Below are 20,952 nucleotides of genomic sequence, written 5' to 3' on the forward strand. Positions count from 1 at the left end.
TTGTAAATCACTTGTCTTTTTAAATTACATTTGTGTATTCAGCTGAGCTAGCAAGAAAGTAGATTTTGCAATCATTTCTGAATAGTGCTATACAATTAAAGATGATAGTTTTAGGTACTTGACAACATGACAAAGCTTGTTAATGGCCCTCAAGACCCCTGGGACTCCCACAGGGTATCTCAGCACCAGTTCAGCAATCATTTCAAGGCCTCAGCAACAGAACAGGAGAGATTTGGAAAATCAGGGATTCTTTAAGGCATTAAGGATGTGTGCTACTTTACAAAGTGTGGATCTGGGATCTGGCTTCCCCTCTCAGCAAGAGAAACCAGCAAAAATTGTTTCAAATGAGGTGGGAGCTCTCTGGGCTGGAGTCAAGGGGGATGAAGTTCAGTTCAGTGAGACAGTATAGGGTAATGGTTAAGAGCAGAGACTATGGAGCCTGAGTAGCTCGGATGCAAAGCCCAGCTCTAGTATTTACTAGATGTGTAACCTTGGACTAGGTATTTAAATCTTTCTACATCTCAGGTCTCTGATCTATAAAATGGGCATAGTAATAATAATAATAGCCTGCTTTAGAGAGCTCCTGCGAGCAGTATTTCCTCCCAATCAACTGTGACCCCCAGGAGGGCAAGTACCCTACTCACTTCACTTTCCACTGTATTCCCGGCATAGTGCTGCATAAGCGCCTTCTAAATGTTTGTGAAAGGAAGGAAGGAGAGGAGGGGAGGCAGGCCAGTGGGTGGGTAGGTGGGTGGAAAGGCTGGACGTTTGATGTGAGGTTGAACCATATGCCATTGCTAATCTTTATTGGTTAAATGTCATCAATTATCAGCTATTTCCTATTTGCCAACCTGTAATTTCATCTTGAAGAGACTATTCTTATCCATTTGCTGAATGTGGTGGGTTTTGGAATATCTTTTATTTGCTGTTCTGTGTTTATTAGAAGCTGCATAGGTTTTTTGATCAAGGTATCCACCTGTTGAAAGGCAGCGAACCAATGGACAAAAAGATGAGAAACTAATGAAGAATTATTAGTATAACTATCACCCCAATAGTGTTTGAGCTCTGTGGTCTGGAATTTCACAATCTAACCAGTGCTTCAGAGCATTCATTGTGTGTGTTTGCATTGAATTATTCCCTACATAAAAAAATATGTGAGTTGCTATGCATATACATCCAATTAAGTAGATGTCTGAATGTGGATTTTAATAACCTTGAAAATTTATTCAGTTAGAAAAGCCCATGTGCTTCTCTTATGTTTTATGCCTCTTTGTATCAGTGCAGAGGGTGAGGCACTGAGCAGAGTATACTAACCGCTATTTGATGATTAAAAAAAAAAAGAAGTAGATCAATTTACCTTGCAGGCTGAGCAAGTGCTAAACGAAGAAGTCCTGTGGCCTTGGCTGTTCCTTGTTAGGTGGTGTGTTGGGACTGGATGTGAAGATTCTTGCAGAGAGTTGAAGGTTAAGAACTTACCCATCTGTCCATCCAAGCAGCAGATATCAGCGTAACAGTGACAGGGGATTCAGCACAGCATAAGATTCACGCCAGGGAACAATCTCCACATACAGGGAAAGCTTTAGGGAAGAAGTGAAACAAGCATTTCAGATGGATCCTTCGGGTTAAGGTAACACCACTCTACCCCTGAAAATAGACAAAACTTATTTTCATACCTTGCATCTGCCACTTTATAGCTGCATAACCTTAAGGAAGCGTATTTAACCTCTCTATGCCTCAATCCCTCATCTGTAAAATGAGGATACCAGCAATGCCACCATCATTTGTCAATTGTGATACTGTAGCTTGAGTACCTCAGACAGAGCAGGGCACACAGTAAGCACCCAGTTAACATTAGTTGCTATTATTATGCTATTGTAGCTTTAATCACTAGTGTGCTTGATGGATCCCCTCCCATTGTGTCTTGTGGATTATAAAGCTAGAGAAGAATGGCATCGGCTACCACTACATCCTTGCAAATCTGGTGAGTAGAGTACACTGCAGGCGCTCAGCCTGTGACTCTTTCCATATTTGGGGCCCTAGCTTGCTTGCATCCATGGTCCCTGGTTGGTGGAAGGGGCATTTCAGAGCTGCAATACCAGCAATACTAAGTCCTGGCAATGCTGTGTACCTTTTCCCCTCCGCATCCCTGCTTGTCAGACCACAGCACATTCTTGGTGAACTTCTGGCCTTCCTTGGAAGAGAGTGCTGGTGGGCAGGGCATCATCGGTCAGCACAACTCCAGCTTTAGTAGGCTCTGCCCCCACATCTGTGAATGGATACAAGATATTTTGACCTTACTCCTTTTGGCCCTCTATTTTACACCAATGAGGTTTTTGTTATTTTTTTTTAATTCAAGTACCATTCATATACAGTCTCATACTGGTTTCAAATATACAACACAGTGGTACAGCAGTTACCCATGCTATTAAATCCTCACCCCCTCTAGTGCGGTTACTATCTGTCAGCCTAAAAAAATGTTGCAGAATCATTGGCTATATTCTCCATGCTGTAGTACTATCCCTGTGACCAAATTATATTTGAGCCTTTGTGCCCCTTGATCCCCATGGCAACCACTAGTCCCTTCTCAGTGTCTATGAGTGTACTGCTGTCTTGTTCCATCTGTTTTGCTTTGATTTTAGATTCCACAAATAAGCAAAATCATATGATATTTCTCTTTCTCTGCCTGGCTTATTTCACTGAGCCTGATACCCTCTAGCTCTATCCGTGTTGTTGCAAATGGCAGGATTTCTTTTCTTTTTATGGCTGAATAATATTCCATTGTATATATGTGCCACATTTTGTTTATCTTGAATTATTTACAATAGCCACGATATGGAAACAACCTAAGTGACCATGAATATATGAACTGATAGAGACACCAATGAGTTTTACCATTTATAAATACAAATATTTAAACTGTAATTATATTAATATTGACAAATCTTTAACCAGACAAAATTTTCCAACATGAACAACATTATGACAGCTTAGTTCTTACACATTTTTCTATGTAGGGTAGATAAATAAACCTGTCTTTTTAAAATATATAAAAACTTTTGATTTCAATATATTGCAGTTCTTTTTATTGGGTGCAATTATTTTCCACTTTATGAAGACTTGATTCATCAAACAATTTTTTGTTCATATTGAATTTCACCTAGTAACCTTTGCCATCATTTCTGGCAGTTCTATTTTTCCTGGGTCATGTATGCCCACCTCCATTTTTTATAATGAGTTTGATTCTTCCAGCAGTTTTCTTCCAAAGCCAAATGTAATTTTACTTTGCCATTAGTCCCATTTTTTAAAGAGTTAAAATGTAATTCACATACCATACACTATATACATTTCAAGTGTACAATTCAATCGTTGTTACCATTTTCACAAAATTTTCAGACCATCATCACAATCTAAACTTAAAGCTTTTTCATCACCCCCCCAGAAAAGAAACCCCATACCCTTTAGCAAGCACTGCCCATTCCCTCCAAAGTCCCCCAGCCCTACACACCTAGCAATCTACTTTATGTCTCTAAGTATGTGCCTATTCTGGACATTGCAAATAATACGTGCCTTTTGTATCTGGCTTCTTTCACTTAGCAGATTGTTTTCAAAGTTCATCCAGATTGTAGCATGTGTCAATACTTCATTCCTTTTTATTACCAAATAACATTCCATTACATGGATATACCACCTTTTGTTTATCCATTCAGTGGTTGATGGATGTTTGGACTGTCCGCTTTCTATTAGGAATCTGTGCACAAGTTTTTGTCTTGAGTATATATATACCTAGGAGAGGAATTGCTGAGTTACATGGTAACTGTGTAACATTTTGAGGACCCCCAAAATTGTTTTCCAAAGTGACTGCATCTCTCATCAAATATTTTAATCAATAATAAGTTTTGCCATGTGACAGTTTGAACAATCATCAGTTTTCTGTAATGGTAGCTTTTTCTACAAAGTTTGCTTATTATTTATGCTTGTTTTATGATATTCTGTGTTTCCATTTTATGCTTTTTGGGTTTTTATCTATAACAACTATATCCTTTTTGGTATTAGCCATGTTATTTTGAGTTATTTCTATGATTAATATTAATTATTGGTTGAACAAACGATTGGCATTTTCTAATGTAGTTTTGGAGTCAGGTCATTGAGGAACAATGGTACAAGGTCTGGGCATACATGAAGGTCAAAATTGCAAGATCTAAAAATTTGGCCCCCAAATCCTGCTAATCCTTAAATTCTGCCACTCTTTCTGGCCTGCTCTCCACTGTTACACAGATCCCTGCCTACACCTTCTTCCCCCCCAAAAACGTCCTTGTCTCTGCTGTGCCAATACAGGAAGGCTCAGGCCTGGAAACAGGAAGGGCTTACTGAGAGAGGTTCTTTTAGACCCAGCTGCTAATAGCTAAACGTGTTTCTCTTCTCAAAGAAATCTGCATTTTAAATGGGGGTGGCTGTCCAGAACTTGCAGGGAACCAAGAGTGTCACCCCTAAAAAACCTTTGCCAGGATGGAATTTTTACTTCTAGTGAGGAAAGCCCTTGACATGCCTCAAATCCCAGATCCTCAGTGCTCGGAGGGACTCTGGAAGGCAACTCCCTCTGAGCCTCACGCGCTGCTTGTTAGGGCAACAGAACAGCAGGGCAGTGCAAGTGTGGCCAGGGTGTCACAGTGGGTGAGGGCAGAGCGAGGCCTGGCAGGAGGGTGAGCAGGAGCATCCAGCGCCTCTTCCGCTACCCGCGGACACCTCCCGACAGGCTGTGTGGTCACCCTGCTGCTTGAGAACAAACACAACACAGCAGGGGCAGCATCATCACCTCCCTGGGGGAAGGGTAATTAGTATCAGAGGCCTCAGAGCCACTGAATGACCCAAGGTAATTACAGTGCCAGCCTCCATCTGTTGCCAGGTGACCCTCTGGTCACAGCCTCCCCTAGCCTGCCCCTGGGGCCTCCGTACTCTTCTGCTCTGCATTCTTCTCCTTCTGGCCTAATGAGTTCACAGATCCTTACAACAGCCAGCTAATAGGATGCAAATTGCATATACCACCCAAATACAAAAGACTGGCATGTTCCAATAGATTAGTTGATAATTAGGCTTCAAATTAGTAATTAATTCAGTTAGAAACATAGGCCAGTATGTGGTGTATGTTTTTCTTCCCCCTTCAGAGGAATAACGCAATTTATAACATGATAATTTTTAGAAATGCCACCACATAATTAGCCTGCTGCTACGTGGAACTGACCCCCTCCTTCAGAGTGTTTGTGATTAGAGTGTAATTATAGAGTTAGAAACCAAGGAAGCTTTTGAAAAGTTTTCACTAAAGGGAGCTGCACTTTTATCTTTCAGCTTTTTCTGTCCCTGTTGGAATGCATGAGCTTCAAAGTAGCCAAGGCCATTCTTCTGACAAATCACTTTGGAGGGATTCAGGCAACCAGTTCTGGAGGGCTGCTGGTAGAGAGGAGGGAAGGAGACAGGGGGTCAGAGAGGAGATCTCTGTAGGCAAGGAGCCAAAGAAATAAACAAACACTGACTTTTGTCCAGACACCACCCTTGGCTCACTTTGTGACCTTGGGAACTTTCCAGCCCTCGGTTTCCTCACCTGCCAGTTGGGGATTATAGTTCTACATGTTCATAGCTTCCCTGGGGGACCAGAGATGCTGCTGAGTGCCGCCATGCTTTGAAAGTTAAAAGTGCTCTGCACAGGTGGGGAATTCTTACTTCATGTACTCAATCATTTGAACATCATATATATTGTGTGTATGTATATGTGTGTATATATGTGTGTATATATACATATATGCTAATATATGTGCTCATATTTAATATATGATAGGATAGATGCATATTTATATTTCCATAGCATTAGTAGATCCATGAAATGAACTTGGACCATGCAGAAGTTAGAGAGCTATACCATTTTTTCCTTGAGAAGGGCCTGGCCCACTGGAGGGTCCAGCTACCCAGTGTGGCTGTCCTGTACTCCTCCAAGCCCCAGCACTGACCCTGGGTTTACTCTCTGCTCTGGGACTGTGGTCAAAGCAGACATCTACCAGCCAGAGCCCTCCAGAGTTACAGCTCTTATCTTTGTGATGCATCAGCAGAAAATCTGAGACCAAACTACTGTCTCTCAAAACAGAGGCCCTGTGGACCCCTACAATGCTTCTGCAGAGCCAGGTTAACGGTGTGTAATGGAGATGGCTCTGTAGTCAGACAAATGTAGGTGTGAATTTTGGCTTTATACTTATTAGCTATGTGACATTGGTCAAATAACCTTCCCTCTCTGAGCTTTCATCTACTCATTCATAAAAAAAGAATGTGATATTATCTACCTCCTCAAGGGGTACTAAGGGGAATTAAGATAATATGTTTATTAGTAATAGTTGGCCCAAATAAGCACTCAATGAATGTTATTAATTACCACCATAATAATCATTGTCGTCACCATCATCACCATTATTATTAGTGGAGAAAGAAGATATTTGATATCTGGGGATAAGATACTATCTTTATCCCGCAGCCCCTCCCAGACTGTGTCACCCACAAATGATTCACAGTCATGTACTGTCTTCCTCTCTGTTTGCTTGTAAGCTCCTGGAGGAAGGAACATGTCTGCCTTTTTCACTGATGAATTCCCAGTGTCTGGCAAAAGGAGTTGCGTGAATAGGTGTTCTTTAAAAAGTCTCTGAATGAATGAATAAGTGAGTGAAACAGCTTCTCAGGAAATAAATGATGGTTGTACCCACACATCACTTTCCTGTTTAAGAGAAATTTAAGTTTCATAGCCTCCTCTTCAAAAGAGATCTTAACTTCTATTCCAATAGAAGCTGGACGGCAGAGGGCATGGCTCAAGCAGTGAGGAGGAGAGGGCACATGCACCTCATTTTTCCCCCTTCTCCCTTACAGCAGCCCCAGAGGCACCTCCTGGACCAATTCTCATCACAGAATAAGTTCACAGTGAGGGTTTTGGAGGACAAATTGTGAGTTCTGTGTTTCTGTAGCGTAATTTAGAGCATTCTAGAGTGGGGCACTCTACAGCCCCTTCCTAGTTAAAAATGCCAGCCATCTAAGGAATTGCCTGCGTTCACCCTTTGAGCAAGGTAGGAGCCCAGCTGGCTGGAAAACTGGCTCTCCCTCCTGCCATTCCAGGCCTAGGATCTGCTCTCTGGACCCTTGGCCATGTGCTTATTTGCTTGTGAGCCCTTCAATTCAAGCCCCAGCCCCCTGGTGCTGTGTGGAGAGGCACTTTCTGCTCTTTATCTCATATTTTTAAACTCTAATTTTGTTTTCACCTTTGCCTTAGACATGTGCCCTGATGTTAGGAAACACACACACAACAGGAGAGTCAAGGAAACTTAATCCAAAGCTCTTCATGTCCCAGTGAAAGGTCAGGAACCAAAGATGATGTCATCTTTAGCAGTGGAATTATGAAATAGCAGAGCTTGAAGAGATATAGCAGTCATTTTCAATATGGTATCACTGTGAAGTGTGTGGGCTCCAGTGAACTTTTCTGAAAATGAACAGTTAAAAGGGGAGCGTAGACAGGCTGGGTTCAAATCTGAACTCTAGCACTTGTTGGCTATATGATCTATGGCAAGGTCCCAAACTCTCTGGGCCTCAGGTTTCTTGTCCATAAAATGGGGCCAACAGCATCCCTTAACTCACAGGGACAAAGTGGGGCAAGTATGTAAAGGGCTAAATGCAGAGCTGGGCACCCAGGTCATGCTCAGTGTCAGCTCTTATTGTTGCTGTCATCATCCAGCTGATGAATGAATTCTTTTGACAATACCCTGCCAGACGGTCCTCTGCTTGAAAGCTTCCAGCAGTGGGGAACTCACCACATCCAGGGGAATCAGCTCCCTCCTCAAGCATCTGATCAGCTCAGGATTCACCTTCCTCAGGAGACAAGGAAGTCCTGGAGGCCAGGATGAGGCTATGCCAGGTGAAACCCCAGGGCGTGATGCCGTTCTGACAGTTGAGGCTATAGTTAAACTTGAAATAAACAGAAGGCTTCACCTTCTAGGTCTGTCAGTTGGTTATCTCTGTGCAAAGCTCACCTAAACCCAAATTCCCAGGCTGTCAGACCTCAGGAAACTCTGGAATAGATCTTTGTCAGTGAGGTTCCAAGGTGGCAGACATCTGTCTTCTCCCTTTTCTGGTTTCCCATCAGCCCTCAGCCTGGCAAGAAACAGACAAGTTCTTCCTGGTTCCCTTAGCTTATTCATTTCTCATTCCAAGTTCTGAGATGATCATTTTCTGTAAATTCAGGCCCCTCGGATAAATGGTCTGAAATCCCCTATGCCTCCTTTGACCTCTCATGGTGAAAAACCTGGTGGACACGTGATACTCTTTCCTACAGAAATTCTGGGCCAGAGGGCATCTCTCTTTTCCTCCTGTTTGAAAACCTGACTGTATAATCTTCATTCTTCCATTTCCAAACAGGAGGAGATGGCTCACACTATAAAGCACTTGTGACCAGTCCTATTGGGCATTCAAGATGCTCCGTACTTCTGCCTACCTTACCTAGCCAACTTCATCTCCCTGCAGGCTCTAGTCAAGCCAGCAGCCTTCCTCATTTCCCCCTATGACACCGCATGCCTCCAGCCCTTTGCCTATGCTATTTCTCAGACTTAGCATGTCCTCTTTCTCTCCTTTCACTTACTTCAAAGTTCTGCTTTCTCTGGAATTTTGCCTATGTATGATCTGGACCCTTCCCAACCTCTCAGATCCCACCTCTGTGCTATAGATCCCATCACTTTAGTTTTCTGAGTTGGAGGCAGACTTACTGGCAGGCTGGCATTCCTCTCAAATAATTTCATGAACATTGTCCATCAGCAAGAGTATGGTCTTTTAGGATAAATATTATGACTTGTCCTTTACACTTTCTAAAGTACCTAGGCAAGTAGATTCAGTAAATTTTTCTGGTCAGAATAAACTACTTGAAGTGACAAAAAGTGTTAAGCTAGAATTAGCAATGGACTTCAAGTCAGCTTCTGGCTGAAGGAAGGAATCATATAAAATCAGTTGTGAACTTTGGTGAACCTTGATTAAAACTACCCTATTTAATGCCCAACACCATGGCTTGACCTTCATTTAATTCTATTAAAGTATATAGGACATGCAACTTTGCATGATTTCCAGTGGACCACATCATAAACTCAGGAGTAAAGTAAATACTTGCTGAAGGTAGGGAAGGAAGGAAGAATTCCTGAGAGGGAAATGCAGATCTAAATGCATTTGAGGGAAGCTGCTAGATATAGTAGATTATAAAAATCTCTTCTCAAGACTGTACTAGGATCTCAGCAATTCCCTCAGCGCTGTAGCTTGCCCTTAAAGGCTTTTCATACTTTAGGAATAAGCTACTTTCCAGTCTTCTCTGTCATACTTTTAATATTTGTCCCTTCAAATGAACTGTTTGCTATTCGGAAAATATATTTTTAGTCCTCTGCTGTTTACTTGCTTATATTTTTTTTCCTTTCCTCTCGTATATACAAAATTTAACCCACAATTTAAGTTCCATCTACCTCCTCTCTAAAACCATCAAATTAAAAGAAAGGTATCAGCTCCAATAGGCTGTGATCACCCTCTCCGTGAATTCTGCCTCCATCAAGTAGTTTGACTATACCTCTTAGAAAAGCTGTAGTATACTTGATCTTATTTATACTGTTTGTGATTGTTTACAGGCTTGTCTCAAGAGCTTCTTCTAGACTGTGATCTGAGAGCAGGAGTGGTCTTTCATTCTTTTTGAAATCTCCTTGGGCACTTAGAAATAGCAAAATTTGCTTAATAATAGATAATAATAGTGTTAACATTTTAAAAACATTTCTATGTGCAAGGCACCATATATTATTTCACTGAATACTCACACTGATTCTCTGTAATATGAACTCTTATTACGGCTCTTCTTTTAATATGAGGAAATGAGGCTTAGAGACTTTAAGTGACTTGTATGAAGCCACATACCTATGAAATGCAGAAACTAGAATTTGGACCCAGGAAATCTGACTACAGAGTGAGTTATTGAAAGAGATTTGGTGACCTCCCACAGGCACCTAGAGAGAACAGACTTAAAAATAGCACAAGGGGGTACAGGATCCATGGCACAGACCTCCAAGGATCCTGACTTGTGAAAGTCCCAGTAACAACGTGTATTCAGGCAGTCCCCAAGTGTACTAAGTGTTGAAACATACAAAGGAAAAGAGGGAATGTGAGTTCTAAGGACCAAATTTCTGTTGACAAAAGCTTCCCTTCAAAACAGGGCTTAAGGCTCTGCTGAGCTGAAATTTTCAAAACCCCATCACTCTCCCACAGTGACCCCTTCAAAGGGCCTTAAAGGAGCATCCCTGCTGGTGTCTGCCTGCTCTCTCGGCTCCCTCCCTGGCAGACAGTCCAGTGTGCAGACTGCCTGGGGAGCCCAGGGGGCCTGGCAGGCTTGGACTCCTGTGTCAGGTGAGGAGGGACCTGTCTGCACCTCTAGCCTGGCCCACTGGCCTGAGAGACAGCTGAGTAGCTTCAGCACTGGCTTCCCTGCATAACACCAGGTGTGGAAGCCACACGTGGTTTTTCATTAAATGACTTGTTAGAATGGCAAAGAGCAGTGAGGCAGCATGTCCTCTTCCTGGGAAGGGAAGGAGGACAAAACCCTGGTAACCCATTCCATCATGTCAAATTTCACTTGAGAAGGGACTGCAAGGACACAGGAGATGTAGTAGGCGACAAGCGAAATTTGGAGGGTCTCCATCTCTCCTGCCACCCCCATCCCTCAACTGGAGTTTTCTTAATGTCAGAAGAGGGACTTCTGGTCTGAAGTACACAGAACAGGGGCTCTGGGAGGTGGACAGCCAGAGGAAAACAGTGCCACTGAGAGACCTACCCATGCATATGGTTGCAATTAAGAGTAGTTCTATGGTTTGCTCGGAAGCTTTGGATCCAAATCACTGATTAAATACATGAAACAAAATAAACAAAGCAAACAAAAGAGCATAAGCAAACAAACAAGGCAGGCAAACAAAAATTCTCAGAGTACACTTTTAGGCTCAGGTGTGATTGTTACCTCATTGCAATAGTGCAAACACTGAATATTGATTTAACAAAAATGTGATGCTGGGAAAGTGGGCACAGCATGAGTGAGGATGAATGGCTATGAGCTGAGTCCTCATCTGTCATAGTGGGGTATGCACAAATTACACCTAAAATGGGAAAGATCAGGAAATGGTGGTATAAGAAATATGAAGGCCAAATATCACGAGAAATAGCTCAAAGAGTTTAAAGGGATTTCCCATGACAGCTGGAATCTGGATGGGAAAGGGTGACAGAAGGGAATGCTGAATTTTATTACTTGGAGTATCATGCGTTTTTTTTTTTTTTTTAGATAATTATTTTTTATTGAAGGGTAGTTGACACACAGTATTACATTAGTTTCAGGTGTACAACACAGTGATTCAGCATTTATATACATGATAATTCTAGGTACCAGCTATCACCATACCAAGTTGTTACAATATTTTGACTATATTCCTTATGCTATACATTACATCCCGGTTACTTATTTATTTTACAATTGGAAGTGTGTACTTTTTTTTTTGTGAGGGCATCTCTCCAATTTATTGATCAAATGGTTGTTAACAACAATAAAATTCTGTATAGGGGAGTCAATGCTGAATGCACAATCATTAATCCACCGCAAGCCTAGTTTTCGTCAGTCTCCAATCTTCTGAAGCATAACGAACAAGTTCTTACATGGAGAACAAATTCTTACATAGTGAATAAGTTACATGGTGAACAGTACAAGGGCAGTCTTCACAGAAACTTTCAGTTTTGATCATGCATTATGAACTATAAACAATCAGTTCAAATATGAATATTCGTTTGATTTTTTTTTTTTTTTTTTTTTGAGAGGGCATCTCTCACATTTACTGATCAAATGGTTGTTAACAACAATAAAATTCAGCACAGGGGGGTCAATGCTCAATGCACAATCATCAATCCATCCCAAGCCCAACTCTCGTCAGTCTCCAATCTTCCGAAGCACAACGAACAAGTTCTTACATGGTGAACGAACTCCTACAGAGTGAATAAATTCTTACATGGTGAACAGTACAAGGGCATTCATCACAGAAACTTTCGGCTTTGATCACGCAATATGACCTATAAACCATCAGGTCAAATATGAATATTCATTTGATTCCTGTACTTGACCTATATGTTGATCCCACATTTCTCCTATTATTATTATTATTTTTATTTTTAATAAAATGCTGAAGTGGTAGGTAGATGCAAGACAAAGGTAGAAAACATAGTTTAGTGCTGTAAGAAGGCAAATATAGATGATCAGATGATCAGGTGTGTGCCTATGGACCAAGTACCAATCCAGGCCAGACAAGGGCAGCAAGACATCCACGGATGCAGAAGACCTCTCTCAAAGCAGGGGGGGTGAGGTTCTGAGCCTCACCTCTGCTGATCCCCAAATTCTCACCTGATGGCCCCCCTGCGACTGTACCTGTCTTAGGTTGTTCCTCCCTTGAGGAATCTTACCCGTCTCTGGCTAACCAGTCATCTTCCGGGGCCATACAGGGAAATGTAAAGTTGGTAAGTGAGAGAGAAGCCATATTGTTTGCAAAGGTTAGCTTTTTACTTCTTTGCAGATTTATGCCCTGTGGCTTCTATGCCCAGCACTTGTCTCGAGGTATCTTTACCACCTGGAGGAATTATGATACTCGGTAAATTCGATATGAGGCACGAATTCTATTTAAGGTTTGTAATTAGGAAGGAAGAAGAAAAGCTATAGATGTAGCATATGAAGGAAACTTGGGAGGATTGATTATTTCTTTGACATATCTTCTTGTATAGTACCTTAATTATGTATAGGTTTTAAACTACTAACTAATTTGCACACACATATTAACATAATAGGAATACGGTGACATAAACAAAGCAAATCTATAATTACCAGCCATCTCCAGTGAAGCCAAGAAAACCATTTAGGCACCCTAGGCATTTGTGAAAATTTATCTATGATATGATGGATATTGTCCAACTGTACTTGAACCATCAGACAAATTAAAGCAGCCCATTTCTGGGATCTGTTCACATCCCATATGTTCTTTTAACCATAGATAGTCTATAGTCATGAGATTTTGGGGTGCTACAACTTGCACCCCTCCCAACTCCTGGTTGAGTTCCAACAGTACAGATCCAGTCAAATTCGTTGTCTCACTGTATGCACATGCCAGCCTAGACATCTCCCTCCTCCTTCTTATGGCAAGTCCAGGAGACGGTGGGCTGGATGCAGCCACAACCGCAGCATCGTCCGGATCCCTGTGGAGGCTTTTTGATGATCATCCCCCGGCACGAGTCCTCCAGAGAGTGCTGATGCCGGAAGCTCCTCCTCATATTGTATCTTAGTTCATTTTCTGGGTATCCAAGCTAGGCCTTGATCTTCTGCGTAGAAACAAACAGACCCTTTGCCCACACTTTGACATGCCCTCTATACCACTGTGCAGAACTCATTGGAGGTCAGCACACAGGAACTGCTTTTTTTTTTTTTATTAAAAGAAAGGAATATTATCAGAAAAGAGTACCTCCATAGCTGATCATCTGACACCCTTTAAGTGATCAACATTAAGGATATTTAAAGCATGTGTTGATCTTTGATTTACCAAGTTTTATCCTATCAAGGAGTAATCCCCCTTTTCTTTCTTTCTTTCTTTTTTTTTTTAATCTTTAATCTACACTTACATGGAGAATACTATGTTTACTATGCTCTCCCCTATATCAGGTCCCCCCTAACAACCACATTACGGTTACTGTCCATCAGCTTAGCAAAATGTAGAATCACTACTTGTCCTCTCTGTGTTGTACAGCCCACCCTCCCCTTTCTCCCTCCCCCCATGCATGCTAATCTTAATACCCCCCTTCTTCTTCCCCCCACTTATCCCTCCCTGCCCATCCATCCTCCCCAGTTCCTTTCCCTTTGGTACCTGTTAGTCCATTTTTGGTAATACCCCTTTCTTTTTCCCTGCCCTTATCCCTCACTTCCCACCCCTCCTCCCCAGTCCCTTTCCCTTGGTAACTGTTAGTCCATTCTTGGTTTCTGCGATTCTGCTGCTGGTTTGTTCCTTAAGTTTTCCATTGTTTTTATACTCCACATATGAGTGAAATAATTTCGTACTTGTCTTTCTCTGCCTGGCTTATTTCATTGAGCATAATACCCTCTAGCTCCATTGATGTTGTTGCAAATGGTAGGATTTGTTTTCTTATTATGGCTGAATAATATTCCATTGTGTATATGTACCACATCTTCTTTATCCATTCATCTACAGATGGACATTTAGGTTGCTTCCAATTCTTGGCTATTGTAAATAGTGCTGCGATAAACATAGGAGTGCATCTGTCTTTCTCAAACTTGATTGCTGCGTTCTTAGGGTAAATTCCTAGGAGTGGAATTCCTGGGTCAAATGGTAGGTCTGTTTTGAGCATTTTGATGCACCTCCATACTGCTTTCCACAATGGTTGAACTAATTTACATTCCCACCAGCAGTGTAGGAGGGTTCCCCTTTCTCCACAGCCTCGCCAACATTTGTTGTTGTTTGTCTTTTGGATGGCAGCTATCCTTACTGGTGTGAGGTGATACCTCATTGTAGTTTTAATTTGCATTTCTCTGATAATTAGCGATGTGGAGCATCTTTTCATGTGTCTCTTGGCCATCTGTATTTCTTTTTTGGAGAACTGTCTGTTCAGTTCCTCTGCCCATTTTTTAATTGGGTTATTTGTTTTTTGTTTGTTGAGGCGTGTGAGCTCTTTATATATTCTGGACGTCAAGCCTTTATCAGATCTGTCATTTTCAAATATATTCTCCCATACTGTAGGGTTCCTTTTTGTTCTATTGATGGTGTCTTTCGCTGTACAGAAGCTTTTCAGCTTAATGTAGTCCCACTTGCTCATTTTTGCTGTTGTTTTCCTTGCCCGGGGAGATATGTTCAAGAAGAGATCACTCATGTTTATATCTAAGAGGTTTTTGCCTATGTTTTTTTCCAAGAGTTTAATGGTTTCGTGACTTACATTCAGGTCTTTGATCCATTTTGAGTTTACCTTTGTATATGGGGTTAGACAATGGTCCAGTTTCATTTTCCTACATGTAGCTGTCCAGTTTTGCCAGCACCATCTGTTGAAGAGACTGTCATTTTGCCATTGTATGTCCATGGCTCCTTTATCAAATATTAATTGACCATATATGTTTGGGTTAATTTCTGGGGTCTCTAATCTGTTCCACTGGTCTGTGGCTCTGTTCTTGTGCCAGTACCAAATTGTCTTGATTACTATGGCTTTGTAGTAGAGCTTGAAGTTGGGGAGTGAGATCCCCCCTACTTTATTCTTCTTTTTCAGAATTGCTTTGGCTATTCGGGGTCTTTGGTGTTTCCATATGAATTTTTGAATTATCTGTTCCAATTCATTGAAGAATGTTGCTGGTAATTTGAGAGGGATTGCATCAAATTTGTATATTGCTTTCGGCAGGATGGCCATTTTGACGATATTAATTCTTCCTAGCCATGAGCATGGGATGAGTTTCCATTTATTAGTGTCCCCTTTAATTTCTCTTAAGAGTGACTTGTAGTTTTCAGAGTATAAGTCTTTCACTTCCTTGGTTAGGTTTATTCCTAGGTATTTTATTCTTTTTGATGCAATGGTGAATGGAATTGTTTTCCTGATTTCTCTTTCTATTGATTCGTTGTTAGTGTATAGGAAAGCTACAGATTTCTGTGTGTTGATTTTGTATCCTGCAACTTTGCTGTATTCCGATATCAGTTCTAGTAGTTTTGGAGTGGAGTCTTTAGGGTTTTTTTATGTACAGTATCATATCATCTGCAAATAGTGACAGTTTAACTTCTTCTTTACCAATCTGGATTCCTTGTATTTCTTTGTTTTGTCTGATTGCCGTGGCTAGGACCTCCAGTACTATGTTAAATAACAGTGGGGAGAGTGGGCATCCCTGTCTGGTTCCCGATCTCAGTGGAAATGCTTTCAGCTTCTCGCTGTTCAGTATAATGCTGGCTGTGGGTTTATCATATATGGCCTTTATTATGTTGAGGTTCTTGCCCTCTATTCCCATTTTGCTGAGAGTTTTTATCATGAATGGATGTTGAATTTTGTCAAATGCTTTTTCAGCATCTATGGAGATGATCATGTGGTTTTTGTCTTTGTTTTTGTTGATGTGGTGGATGATGTTGATGGATTTTCGAATGTTGTACCATCCTTGCATCCCTGGGATGAACCCCACTTGGTCATGGTGTATGATCCTTTTGATATACTGTTGAATTCTGTTTGCTAATATTTTATTGAGTATTTTTGCATCTACATTCATCAGGGATATTGGTCTGTAATTTTCTTTTTTGGTGGGGTCTTTTCCTGGTTTTGGTATTAGGGTGATGTTGGCTTCATAGAATGAGTTTGGGAGTATTCCCTCTTCTTCTATTTTGTGGAACACTTTAAGGAGAATGGGTATTATGTCTTCTCTGTGTGTCTGATAAAATTCCGAGGTAAATCCGTCCGGCCCCGGGGTTTTGTTCTTGGGTAGTTTTTTGATTACTGTTTCAATTTCTTTGCTTGTAATTGGTTTGTTTAACTTTTGTGTTTCTTCCTTGGTCAGTCTTGGGAGGTTGTATTTTTCTAGGAAGTTGTCCATTTCTTCTAGGTTTTCCAGCTTGTTGGCATATAGGTTTTCATAGTAGTCTTTAATAATTCTTTGTATTTCTGTGGAGTCTGTCGTGATTTTTCCATTCTCATTTCTGATTATGTTGATTTGTGTTGACTCTCTTTTTCTCTTAATAAGTTGGGCTAGAGGCTTATCTATTTTGTTTATTTTCTCAAAGAACCAGCTCTTGGTTTCGTTGATTTTTGCTATTGTTTTATTCTTCTCAATTTTGTTTATTTCTTCTCTGATCTTTATTATGTCCCTCCTTCTGCTGACTTTAGGCCTCATTTGTTCTTCTTTTTCCAGTTTTAATAGTTGTGATGTTAGACTATTCATTTGGGATTGTTCTTCCTTCTTCAAGTGTGCCTGGATTGCTATATACTTTCCTCTTAAGACTGCTTTCGCTGCATCCCACAGAAGTTGGGGCTTAGTGTTGTTGTTGTCATTTGTTTCTATATATTCCTTGATCTCTATTTTGATTTGTTCATTGATCCATTGATTATTTAGTAGCATGTTGTTAAGCCTCCATGTGTTTGTGAGCCTTTTTGTTTTCTTTGTAGAATTTATTTCTAGTTTCATACCTTTGTGGTCTGAAAAATTGGTTGGTAGAATTTCAATATTGTGGAATTTACTGAGGCTCTTTTTGTGAGCTAGTATGTGGTCTATTCTGGAGAATGTTCCATGTGCACTTGAGAAGAATGTATATCCTGTTGCTTTTGGATGTAAAGTTCTATAGATGTCTATTAGGTCCATCTGTTCTAGTGTGTTGTTCAGTGCCTGTGTGTCTTTACTTATTTTCTGCCCGGTGGATCTATCCTTTGGGGTGAGTGGTGTGTTGAAGTCTCCTACAATGAATGCATTGCAGTCTATTTCCCTCTTTAGTTCTGTTAGTATTTGCTTCACATATGCTGGTGCTCCTGTATTGGGTGCATATATATTTAGAATGGTTATATCCTCTTGTTGGACTAAGCCCTTTATCATTATGTAGTGGCCTTCTTTATCTCTTGTTACTTTCTTTGTTTTGAAGTCTATTTTGTCTGATATTAGTACTGCAACCCCTGCTTTCTTCTCACTGTTGTTTGCCTGAAATATGTTTTTCCATCCCTTGACTTTTAGTCTATGCTTATCTTTGGGTTTAAGGTGAGTTTCTTGTAAGCAGCATATAGATGGGTCTTGCTTTTTTATCCATTCTATTACTCTATGTCTTTTGATTGGTGCATTAAGTCCATTTACATTTAGGGTGACTGTTGAAAGATATGTACTTATTGCCATTGCAGGCTTTAGATTCGTGGTTACCAAAGGTTCAAGGTTAGCTTCTTTAGTATCTTACTGCCTAACTTAGCTCGCTTATTGAGCTGTTATATACACTGTCTGGAGAGTCTTTTCTTCTCTCCCTTCTTATTCCTCCTCCTCCATTCTTCATATGTTGTGTGTTTTGTTCTGTGCTCTTTTTAGGGGTGCTCCCATCTAGAGCAGTCCCTGTAGGATGCCCTGTAGAGGTGGTTTGTGGGAAGCAAATTCCCTCAGCTTTTGCTTGTCTGGGAATTGTTTGATCCCACCATCATATTTAAATGATAGTCGTGCTGGATACAGTATCCTTGGTTCAAGGCCCTTCTGTTTCATTGCATTAAGTATATCATGCCATTCTCTTCTGGCCTGTAGGGTTTCTGTTGAGAAGTCTGATGTTAGCCTGATTGGTTTTCCTTTATAGGTGACCTTTTTCTCTCTAGCTGCCTTTAAAACTCTTTCCTTGTCCTTGATCCTTGCCATTTTAATTATTATGTGTCTTGGTGTTGTCCTCCTTGGATCCTTTCTGTTGGGGGTTCTGTATAATTCCATGGTCTGTTCGATTATTTCCTCCCCCAGTTTGGGGAAGTTTTCAGCAATTATTTCTTCAAAGACACTTTCTATCCCTTTTCCTCTTTCTTCCTCTTCTGGTATCCCTATAATACGAATGTTTTTCCTTTTGTATTGGTCACATATTTCTCTTAGTGTTGTTTCATTCCTGGAGATCCTTTTATCTCTCTCTATGTCAGCTTCTATACGTTCCTGTTCTCTGGCTTCTATTCCTTCAATGGCCTCTTGCATCTTATCCATTCTGCTTATAAATCCTTCCAGGGATTGTTTCACTTCTGTGATCTCTTTCCTGACATCTGTGATCTCCTTCCGGACTTCATCCCACTGCTCTTGCATTTTTCTCTGCATCTCATCCCATTGCTCTTGCATTTTTTTCTGCATCTCTGTCAGCATGTTCACGATTTTTATTTTGAATTCTTTTTCAGGAAGACTAGTTAGGTCTGTCTCCTTCTCAGGTGTTGTCTCTGTGATCTTTGTCTGCCTGTAGTTTTGCCTTTTCATGGTGATAGAGATAGTTTGCAGAGCTGGTACAAGTGACCGCTGGAAGAGCTTCCCTTCTTGTTGGTTTGTAGCCTTTTCCTGGGAGAATAGCGACCTCTAGTGGATTGTGCTGGGCAGCTGTGCGCAGACAGGGCTTCTGCTTCCTGCCCAGTTGCTTTGGGGTTTATCTCCGCTGTTGCTGTGGGCTTGGCCTGGCTGGGGCTGTTCCTCCAAAATGGTGGAGCCCCGTTGGAGGGGGAGCAGCCAGGAGACTATTTATCTCCGTAAGGGGCCTCTGTGCTCCCTGCTGCCCAGGGGGTTAGAGTGCCCAGAGATCCCCAGATTCCCTGCTTCTGGTCTAAGTGACCTGTCCTGCCCCTTTAAGATTTCCAAAAAGCACTCTCCAAACCAAAACAACAGCAGCAACAATGAGAGAGGGAACAGAAACAAAGAGAAAAAAAAAAGGAAAAAAAAGGAAAAAACAAGCGATTTTTTTTTTTTTTTTTTTGTCCTCAGGTGCCGGTCCCAGGCACCCGCTCACTGGTCCTGCTGCCCTGTCTCCCTAGCACCAGGGTCCCTATCCTTTCAAGGCTTCCAAAAAGCACCCACCCACCGGTCCCGCAGGGAAGGAACGCTCAATATTCTTTGTCCTCAGGCACTGGTCCCACGCACCCGCTCACCAGTCCTGCCGCCCTGCCTCCCTAGCACCGGGGTCCCTGTCCCTTCAAGGCTTCCAAAAAGCACTCGGCAAAAAGAGAGAAAAAAAAGGGGAAAAACGCGCGATTTCTTCCGTCCTCAGGTGCTGGTCTCAGGCACCCACCCACCGGTCCCACAGGGAAAAATGCGGGATATTCTTTGTCCTCAGGTGCCGGTCCCAGGCACCCGCTCACCAGTCCCGCCACCCTTCTTCCCTAGCACCGGGGTCCCTGTCCCTTTTAGGCTTCCAAAAAGCACTCGCAGAAAAGAGAAAAAAAAAAGGGGAAAAACGCGTGATTTCCTCTGTCCTCAAGTGCCGGTCTCAGGCACCCGCCCACCGGTCCCGCAGGGAAAAACGGGGGATATTCTTTGTCCTCAGGCGCCGGTCCCAGCCACCCGCTCACCAGTCCCGCCACCGTGCCTCCCTAGCACTGGGGTCCCCGTCCCTTCAAGGCTTCCAAAAAGCGCTCGCCAAAAACAGAAAAAAAAAAAAAAAGGGGGAAAAACGCGCGACCTCCTCCGTCCTCAGGCACCGGTCTCAGGCACCCGCCCCCAGGTCTCGCAGGGAGAAACGCGGGACATTCTTTGTCCTCCGGCGCCGTTCCCAGGCACCTCCTCACCGGTCCTGCCACCCTGCCTCCCCAGCAACGGGGGCCCGTCCCTCTAAGGCTTCCAAAAAGCGCTCGCCAAAAAAAAAAAAAAAAAAAAAAAAAACCGCTCCGGTTTCTCTCCACCCGCCGGGAGCCGGGGGGAGGGGCGCTCGGGTCCCGCCGGGCTGGGGCTTGTATCTTACCCCCTTCACAAGGCGCTGGGTTCTTGCAGGTGTGGATGTGGTCTGGATGTTGTCCTGTGTCCTGTGGTCTCTATTTTAGGAAGATTTTTCTTTGTTATATTTTCATAGCTCTATGTGTTTTTGGGAGGAGATTTCCACTGCTCTACTCACGCCGCCATCTTGGCTCCGCCCCCTATCATGCGGTTTTATAAGTTGTATGCATGCATTGTTCAGTGGGAAAATGAATTTGAAAAACATTCTTATCCTACCAACCAGTGACTGGAAGAGTGAGTCCTCATCCATGTCCACTCTATAGAAGAGGAAATGGAGGCTGTACAAGGTAAAGGGGCAAGTTCAGAATCACAAAGTAAGGCAGTGTGGTGCAGCTGAGATAGACTTACCTCTTCTGACTGGCAGACTGCTGCTCTGTCCTCTCTGGATGGAGAAGGGGGAGTAGTAGAAT

The 20,952-nt window shown here is 42.1% G+C and overlaps 1 long non-coding RNA gene and 1 pseudogene across 1 annotated transcript; one reads left to right on the forward strand and one right to left on the reverse strand.

Annotated features, from left to right (window-relative positions):
- LOC140846179 (mRNA export factor GLE1 pseudogene) overlaps window positions 1-20,952 on the forward strand; it is a 70,113-nt pseudogene that overhangs the window by 2,248 nt on the left and 46,913 nt on the right.
- LOC140846203 (uncharacterized) lies at window positions 386-12,109 on the reverse strand. Its single transcript, XR_012125151.1, has 3 exons — window positions 8,080-12,109; window positions 7,833-7,986; window positions 386-2,266 (listed from the first exon to the last, which is right to left on the reverse strand). It is a non-coding gene; the product is annotated as an uncharacterized lncRNA (long non-coding RNA).

Source organism: Manis javanica, chromosome 1 (genome assembly GCF_040802235.1).
Source record: "Manis javanica isolate MJ-LG chromosome 1, MJ_LKY, whole genome shotgun sequence".
Classification (NCBI taxonomy): Eukaryota; Metazoa; Chordata; class Mammalia; order Pholidota; family Manidae; genus Manis; species Manis javanica.